This window comes from Symphalangus syndactylus, chromosome 2 (assembly GCF_028878055.3).
Source record: "Symphalangus syndactylus isolate Jambi chromosome 2, NHGRI_mSymSyn1-v2.1_pri, whole genome shotgun sequence".
NCBI lineage: Eukaryota > Metazoa > Chordata > Mammalia > Primates > Hylobatidae > Symphalangus > Symphalangus syndactylus.
This window is the reverse complement of record NC_072424.2, coordinates 84506958-84514644: the sequence shown is the minus strand read 5'-3', so window position 1 is coordinate 84514644 and position 7687 is coordinate 84506958. Positions and strand designations below refer to the sequence as shown.

Here is a 7687-nt window from a genome sequence, read left to right as displayed (position 1 = left end):
CCATATTTGGGGCCAGTGTGTCCTGAACCCCATTACAGGCAATCACAGGGCAGGTGGGCTTACCTAAAGATGTTCTTTCCTTTCCCTCACAATTAGTGTCTTGATGTCAGCTCCTTGATACTGAGCCTGGCTCAGCTTCGGAAGAAAAGCAGACCCCCAGACCCAGGACCCCCACGGTCTCCTGCTGCATTGAGAAAGATTAATGGTTAAAAAAAGACAAAAAGATTCTCTTCATACCTTCCTACCATATCAGAGAGGCCTGAGCCTAAAAACCCCGGCCCCAACCCTGGGGTGTGGTTCACAAGATCAGCCAGAGACTTTACAAGACCTCCTCACCCTCTGCTGTCCCAATGGCACTTCCAATGAATTTATTTTTTTATTTTTTTTTAGCTAGCAATTGAATGTGATATTTTGCAAAGCACTATGGTTTTTCAAGCTTTATTTCAAGGGGTCTAGAAAATATTTTTACTTTCAGTTTTCTTTTTCCACTCTCTTCCTTCTGTGCTTGATTCACTTGATTTCCTTCTTAGTATTTTGTCCATGAAATTCCTCAATATTGTTCCTTGGAGTAATATCTGAAATACAAAATGCCACCTTGTTTGGAAAATCAAAAGAAAACTGTAAGTGCAGGTAATGGGGCTTGAGGAGCAGCGGGAGAGAAGAGGGGTAGCTGCAGGGGTGGAGGGCCATAGTCCAGTGAGAATGGCAAATGATTCGATATAATTTCAAGACTAAAAAAATATAGATTTTTACCTTCTTAAATCCATTTAACTGCTCAAATGATTATTGCTCCCCTGGTGTTTATAAAAAAACATTGCAATGAAAGGAGACAGACTTACACAGACTTAAAAGAGTTTTTAGAAACCATTAAACCCCCTAAGTCTGTTTTTTTTTTTTGCCCCATTGTTATGAATCCTAACTTAACCATTTCACTGTCTGCAGAAAAGGGACAGTGGCATTCTGTGGTCAAAGGGGTGGCTCTGGACACCGCCTCTGCATTCCTAGCTGTGCCAACAACTCTCTAGGTGATCAAGGGCAAGTCACCTCACCTTGCCAAGCCCGTTTCCTCCTTGTAAAATGGGAGGTCAGCCGGGCACGGTGGTTCATGCTTGTATGCCAGCACCTTGGGAGGCCGATGAGTGTGGATTACCTGAGGTCAGGAGTTTGAGACCAGCCTGGCCAACATGGTGAAACCCTGTCTCTACTAAAAATACAAAAATTAGCCAGGCGTGGTGGCACACACCTGTAATCCCAGCTACTTGGGAGGCTGAGGCAGGAGAATTGCTTGAACCCGGGAGGCAGAGGCTGCAGTGAGCTGAGATGATGCCATTGCACTCCAGCCTGGGCGACAGAGCAAGATTTTGTCTCAAAAATAAATAAATAGGCTGGGCGCGGTGGTTCACACCTGTAATCCCAGCGCTTTTGGAGGCCGAGCCCGGTGAATCACCTGAGGTTGGGAGTTTTGAGACCAGCTTAACCAACATGGTAAAACCCCGTCTCTACTAAAAATAGAAAAAATTAGCCAAGCGTGGTGGCACATGCCTGTAATCCCAGCTACTCGGGAGGCTGAGGCAGGAGAATCACTTGAACCTGGGAGGTGGAGAGCCGAGATCGCGCCACTGCACTCCAGCCTGCGCAACAAGAGTGAAACTCCATCTTAATAATAATAATAATAATAATAATAAATAAAATAAAAAGTAAAATGGGGGATCATTCACAATTCTACTCAGGGTATTGTCAGGATTAAATGAAACAATGTGTGACAAGCCCTCACTAAAAAGTCTGTCATATGGTGAATGCTCAATACATTTTATTTTGGAACGCTACGTGAATAGAATTACTGCAAGTAAACCAAGATTCAGTCACTGGCAGAGAGCTCCATGAAAGCCCTGCAAGAGATGGAGATTGCAGGGGAAAGTTCCCTGTAGGCCTTTTGCTCCATGTATTGAACACAGCAGATTTCATCCTGGAGTGATTTGCTCCCCAGGGGACATTTTCCCACTAGTGTGTGTGTTGGTGGGAGTGGGAAGTGCTACTGGCATCTACTGGGTAGGGCCAGAGATGCTGCTTAACATCCTACATTGCACAGGACAGTCCCTGCAACAGAGTTATCTGGCCTCAAATGCCAACTGTGCAGAGGTGAGGACTAGCATGAGAGGACTAGCACAGTCCCTTTAGCCTCTTAGCTCCAGGAGTAATGCTTTCCTTTATGGTTAAAAAACAAAAGTTGTAAATGGAGTTGAAACCTCCCTTGCAAAGATAATGACAATGAGAGAAGTCTAGCATGGCCAACTCCATCTTGCTTCTAGTCTCACAGGCTGGCTATCCTTGCTCATTCGTGGGCACACGCTAGGCTAACCACGGGCAGAATTTAGTTTATAGTTTAACTTTGAAGCAAGGATGATAACAGTTCCTTCCTTAAACTGATTGCCTCCTTGTTCCGGGGCTGAAACCATCTTTGGTAAGACTAATGAAAGACCACAAGATTAGGATTATGAAGTTGAAACATTCCAAAATAATACAAAAATTGAATAGCCTTCTTGGTTTGGGGAGGGGATGATGGCATTATACAGAATTCACTGACCTTGCCACTTTAGGAGCAAAAGGTAGTTGTGGCTTACAAAAGAATGTTTCATAATATCCACAGGAAGTGAATAAAGATTCCCCTGTTGTCCCATTTGAATGCTATGCCACAGTTAGGAAGGTCAAGAAATTTGATTATATGGCCGCCTTTGTGGCAAGAATGGAGGTTCCAGTAATCTTCATAAAGTTGGTAGAAGTGGGTTGCATAAAATGTTTCAAAGTTAGAATGCCCCCCAGAGCACTGAAAATTTTGGTCATAGAGGGAAACATCTGCAAGCACATGACTTTATGATGAGCATTATATTTCTCATGATCAGCATTATATTTTGAAGAGCTCCCCAACTGACCATGATATAATAACGACGTCTATCCACAAAACACTTAGCACTAGAGAGAGACTTTAATGGAACCTGAAGATCTGTACGGCCAGAAGGAAATCTCCTTGACATCCACATGAGTTAAAAAGACAGCGTGGAATAATGCTCAGTGGTAGGGAGAGCACTGATCCGGGAACCTGAAGATTCGAGCAGCTTCTGACTGACTGCATATGTGATCTTGGGCAGTCTTCAAGCCCTTTAGTTCAGTCCCGTCAGCAAAATAAGGATGGATGTAGGCATCTGCTCTGTGTACCCCAGTGGGCTGTGAACATTTGCGAAAGCTTCACGAATCACTGACTAAACAACCGGTGTCTTACTGTTCTTGTCAAAAGGTAATGAGAGTTAGAATCAAATTGTATCCTATTAAGGAAATATGTTTATAACCAAATTATTTCCTAAGAACTTCATGTTTCCTGGCATAGTCTTTCATTTCTCTCCTAACATAAAATCTGTCAGGAAATCTATGTTTCACTGGGTAGAAAGCTGCATAACCAGTAAGCATATTTTATAATGTCTTTTTTTATAGCCATCTCCTCTGGTCATCTAGATAGGATCTTTTGGAGGCGACCCTAGCCAGAAATCTTTTCATGACAATGGAGAGAAACCCATCCAAGTTAGTACAAATGAAAGCTCGTTACAAAAACTAAATAAAAAGCAGCAGGTCATCTCACATGCATCCCAATCAAAGTAGAACCACTCTTCATATAAATCTCATCCCAAACACACAAATGACAAAATCAGCCCAGTCAATTCCCCCAGGCCTATATGAACTTACTGCTCCAGTACTCATCACTGATGTACTACAATTTCTTTCTTTTTTCTTTTTCTTTTTTTGAGATGTAGTCTTGCTCTGTCACCCAGGCTGGAGTGCAGTGGCACTATCTCGGCTCACTGCAACCTCCACCTCCCGGGTTCAAGCGATTCTCCTGCCTCAGCCTCCTGAGTAGCTGGGATTACAGGCAGGCGCCACCATGCCTTGCTAATTTTTGTATTTTTAGTAGAGACGAGGTTTCACCATGTTGGTCAGGCTGGTCTGGAACTCTTCACCTCGTGATCCGCCTGCCTCGGCCTCCCAAAGTGCTGGGTTTACAGGCATGAGCCACCACACCCGGCTGATATACTACAATTTCTGCATCTCTTAGTTTAATCTCTTTCCTTCTTCCTTTATCTTCTTGCCTGCAAAGCAGATGCCATTCTGTTGTCTCCACATCAGCTTCCTTTTTAGCACTTCAAGTTCAGAGTGCATATCACCAAAGCAATAGAGGGACAAGGACATTGAGAAGGGTACTTATACAGAACCACCTTTGGATAAGGTGCTTAACCGCTCAGTGCCGCAGTTTCCTCATCTGTAAAATAGGAATAATATTATTCCCAACCACAGTGCCTGATCCATGATGCTCAGCATTGGCCATTGTCATTATTAATTTTAGGGATAGGTAAATGTATGAAACTGACCAAAAGCAGGCATAGAACTGCATAATCCAAACTCTACCAAATTCTAAAATAAGATGAGCTGTATTGAGTTTGTCAAGTACATTTCCAACGTAGGTGACTTGGCCTCCGTCTTGAAGGAAGTGATGGAAATGACTTGGTGGAGAGAGGTGTTTTGGTTTTCAATGGCTATGTAACAACTCACCCCAAAATATAGTGGCTTAAAACAATAGCGATTATTTATTTACTCACAATTCTGCAATTGGGCAGGGCTTGGCAGGAATGGCTCACCTCTGCTGTACATGGCATCTATGAGCTGGACCATCCAAGGTGGCCTTTTTACTTACATGATGGCATATCAGGTAACAGCTGGCCAGGCATCTCTTTCTGTGTGATCTCTCCACCTGGCTAGCTTGGGCTTTCTGTCATCACGACAGTCTCAGGATAGTCTGACTTCTTACAATGTGGCCAGCTTCCCCCAAATACAAGAGGAGAAGCTTCCAGATCTTGGTGCCTGGACTCAGGAGTCCCAGAAATATTTCCACCACATTGTATGCATTGCTCGAAACAGTCACAGGGCCAGCCCAGCTTCAAGAGGAGAAGACTGTACAAGTGCATGAGTCTCAGGAGGTGTGGCTTACTGGGCCGCCCATGAAAGAGACGATGGCAGGAGGTTAACACAGAAGCTTAGCTGTAGGAGATGGTACATGTGAAAATCAAAGCAAAGAAAACACACTAGGATCAGCCAAGATGAGCATGAGAATTGTGAAAAAGACTGGCCTGGCTGCTGTTTTGAGGGGCAGAAATAGAATCTGAGGGTTTATTCGAATCTAAGAGAGTTCTATCATATCCCCTGTACTGTAAGATTTAAAGGTTCAAACTATGAAGTAACAGAAACCCCCACAAGTGTCCCTGGAAGTCATTGTCTTTTGGGAATTTGAATGTCTTCTTTCAACTCTAGGTCAAATTTATCTGTTGAACTCCTGTCAGCTTTTTAAACTGGGAGGCTCAGGAGCAGATACCGAGTCACAAAGGCCCTGGGTCAGGCCTCTAATAGGAAGTTCATTTCTATGGTCGTTTTTTTTCTGTTACTGTCTAGTACAGTACTTTTCCTATGTAGTCTTTCCCTCTGTTTCTCTGTCTTCTGAAGCAGTAAAACCCTTAGTTTTCTATGGGCTGATTATCTTCCATAGGTATAGATCTAGAAAACTTCCCAAGGACACAGCTCTGGGCTTGATTGATCCAGGGTGCTGTTTGGGAAGCTGCTCTCTGCCCCATGGTGCGGGTGTATGGGGTGGGTATAGGGGGAGATCTGAGGTAGGTGAAGGGGTAAGGGGAGTGGTATTCAGTGTGACTGCTGATCTGGGGGTTGCAGTGTATGCACCAGTGCTTCTCTCTCCTGGCTGAGAAATAGCAAGCTTAGGCCTGCCTCTGAGAGTCACTTGGAGCCTAGAGGGCTGGCGGAGCCTGATACCAGCAAGGCGTGCTCCCCACAGAGAAGGCATCACAGCTACATGTTAATTAACCAAGAGGACATGGTCCAACCTCACATCTCATTGTCAGAAAACGTTTTTACCAGAGGAAGCCATGCCAGGAGCCCAGCATTTGTGCTGAGCTGCGACCTGCCCTGCAGTTACAGCTGAGAGAAGGTCAAGCCTTCCTCTTCCTTAGCCCCTGCCTCCTCTTGTCTCTGCCTTCTAAGTAAACCACTGCCTCACTCCACTCCTGCCTCTTAGCCCTCCAGAGAGTCCATCCCCTCTCCTCCTTTCCTCATTCTAATCACCAAGCATCTCTATGGTGCCTTCAGAATGTGAGGTTTTTTTTTTTTTTTTATGCACACAGTTTTGTTTTAAAGCAGCGTTAGTCTCAGGGTTCATTAATTAAAACAACACACTTAACTGGACCATTAACTCATTCATGGCTAACTTCTCATGGCTAGATCCCCTGAGCTCACTCTTTCTGCCAGTTCCTAGGACTGTTGAAACAGGAATGAGCTATAAACAGGTTTGAGAACAGTGCAGGGAGCTTCAAGATTAGCTTTCCTTTTTCTGTTCATCAGAAGGAAAAGAAATTAGAATTTGGAGTCTAGGGGCAGGAGGGGGGCAAGGAAACTGTTACTTAATTATTAATAATCTTTTTAGAAGTCCCATAGGTTTATCACTGAGGAAAACCCATGGGAGGTCATATTACCACCCTGGCACAGAGGAGGAGTTCCATCCACAGCTGTTGAATGATGTGTGAATATCAATCACCCTGCAAGGAATCACTCCCCTGCTTGGTATTTTATATTTTGTTCCCTAAGTTTGTCCCTTAGGACTCTTCTTCCATCACAGACTGTATCAATGGAAAACAAGAGATGAGTTTCTTAGAAACAGCTTCTGTCAACAGTCCCTCCACCTCCCTCCACCTCCTCTGCCAAAAGTGGTGAGGCTGTAAACAGCTTTTATCAGAAAACTGGCACTTGGAAAATATAAAACCAATTAGGGAGCTGTGAAATGACTCAAGAGAGCATGATTGGAGAGCTAGAAGGAAGAATACACACATACCAGACAAGAGCCTTTAAGATGTAACCTTTTGGAAGACAGCGTTGATTGTAAACAGTCAAGTTCTAAGTTTAATCATTTGGTAGTTACTGAACTTCTTTAGATACATTTGTGTGTGTGTGTGTGTGTGTGTGTGTGTCTTTGTAAGGTTGCTGGACTGAGGAGATTTATCAAGGGGAAAGTCTAGATAGTTCTTCAGGGAAACGTTTTAGGTGTTCTTTTGCCTTGTGTATTAATCTGCTCAGGCTGCCAGAACAAAGTACCAGACTGCATGGCTTAAACAACAGAAATGTATTTTCTTGCAGTCCTGGAGGGTGGACATCCAAGATCAAGGTGCCAGCAGAGTTGGATTCCCCTCAGGTCTCTTTCCTTGGCTTGCACATGGCTGCTCTCCTGCTGCCTCTTCACACAGTCATCCCTCTTCGGGTATGGACCCCTGGTGCCTCTCCCTCTTCTTACAAGGATATCAGTCAGATTAGATTAGGGCCCCACCCAATGACCTCATTTAACCTAATTACCTCTTTTTAAAAACTTAAAAACAAATAGAGGCAGGGTCTCACTATGCTGTCCAAGTTAGTCTTGAACTCCTGGGCCCAAGCGATCCTCCCACCGTGGCCTCCCAAAGTGCTGGGATTACAGACATAAGCCACTGTGCCTGGCCACCTAATTACCTCTTTAAAGGCCCTTTGACACACAAATTTTGGAAGGACATAATTTCTTCCACAACATCTTGTTTGCTTGCATTGGGTGACA

The 7687-nt window shown here is 44.2% G+C and overlaps 1 long non-coding RNA gene across 1 annotated transcript; it reads right to left on the bottom strand.

Annotated features, from left to right (window-relative positions):
• Nucleotides 1–424: 424 nt before the first annotated feature.
• LOC129463020 (uncharacterized) lies at nt 425–4928 on the bottom strand. The gene is made up of 3 exons (XR_008650992.2): nt 4739–4928; nt 4008–4136; nt 425–575 (listed from the first exon to the last, which is right to left on the bottom strand). It is a non-coding gene; the product is annotated as an uncharacterized lncRNA (long non-coding RNA).
• Between the last annotated feature and the right edge of the window lie 2759 nt (nt 4929–7687).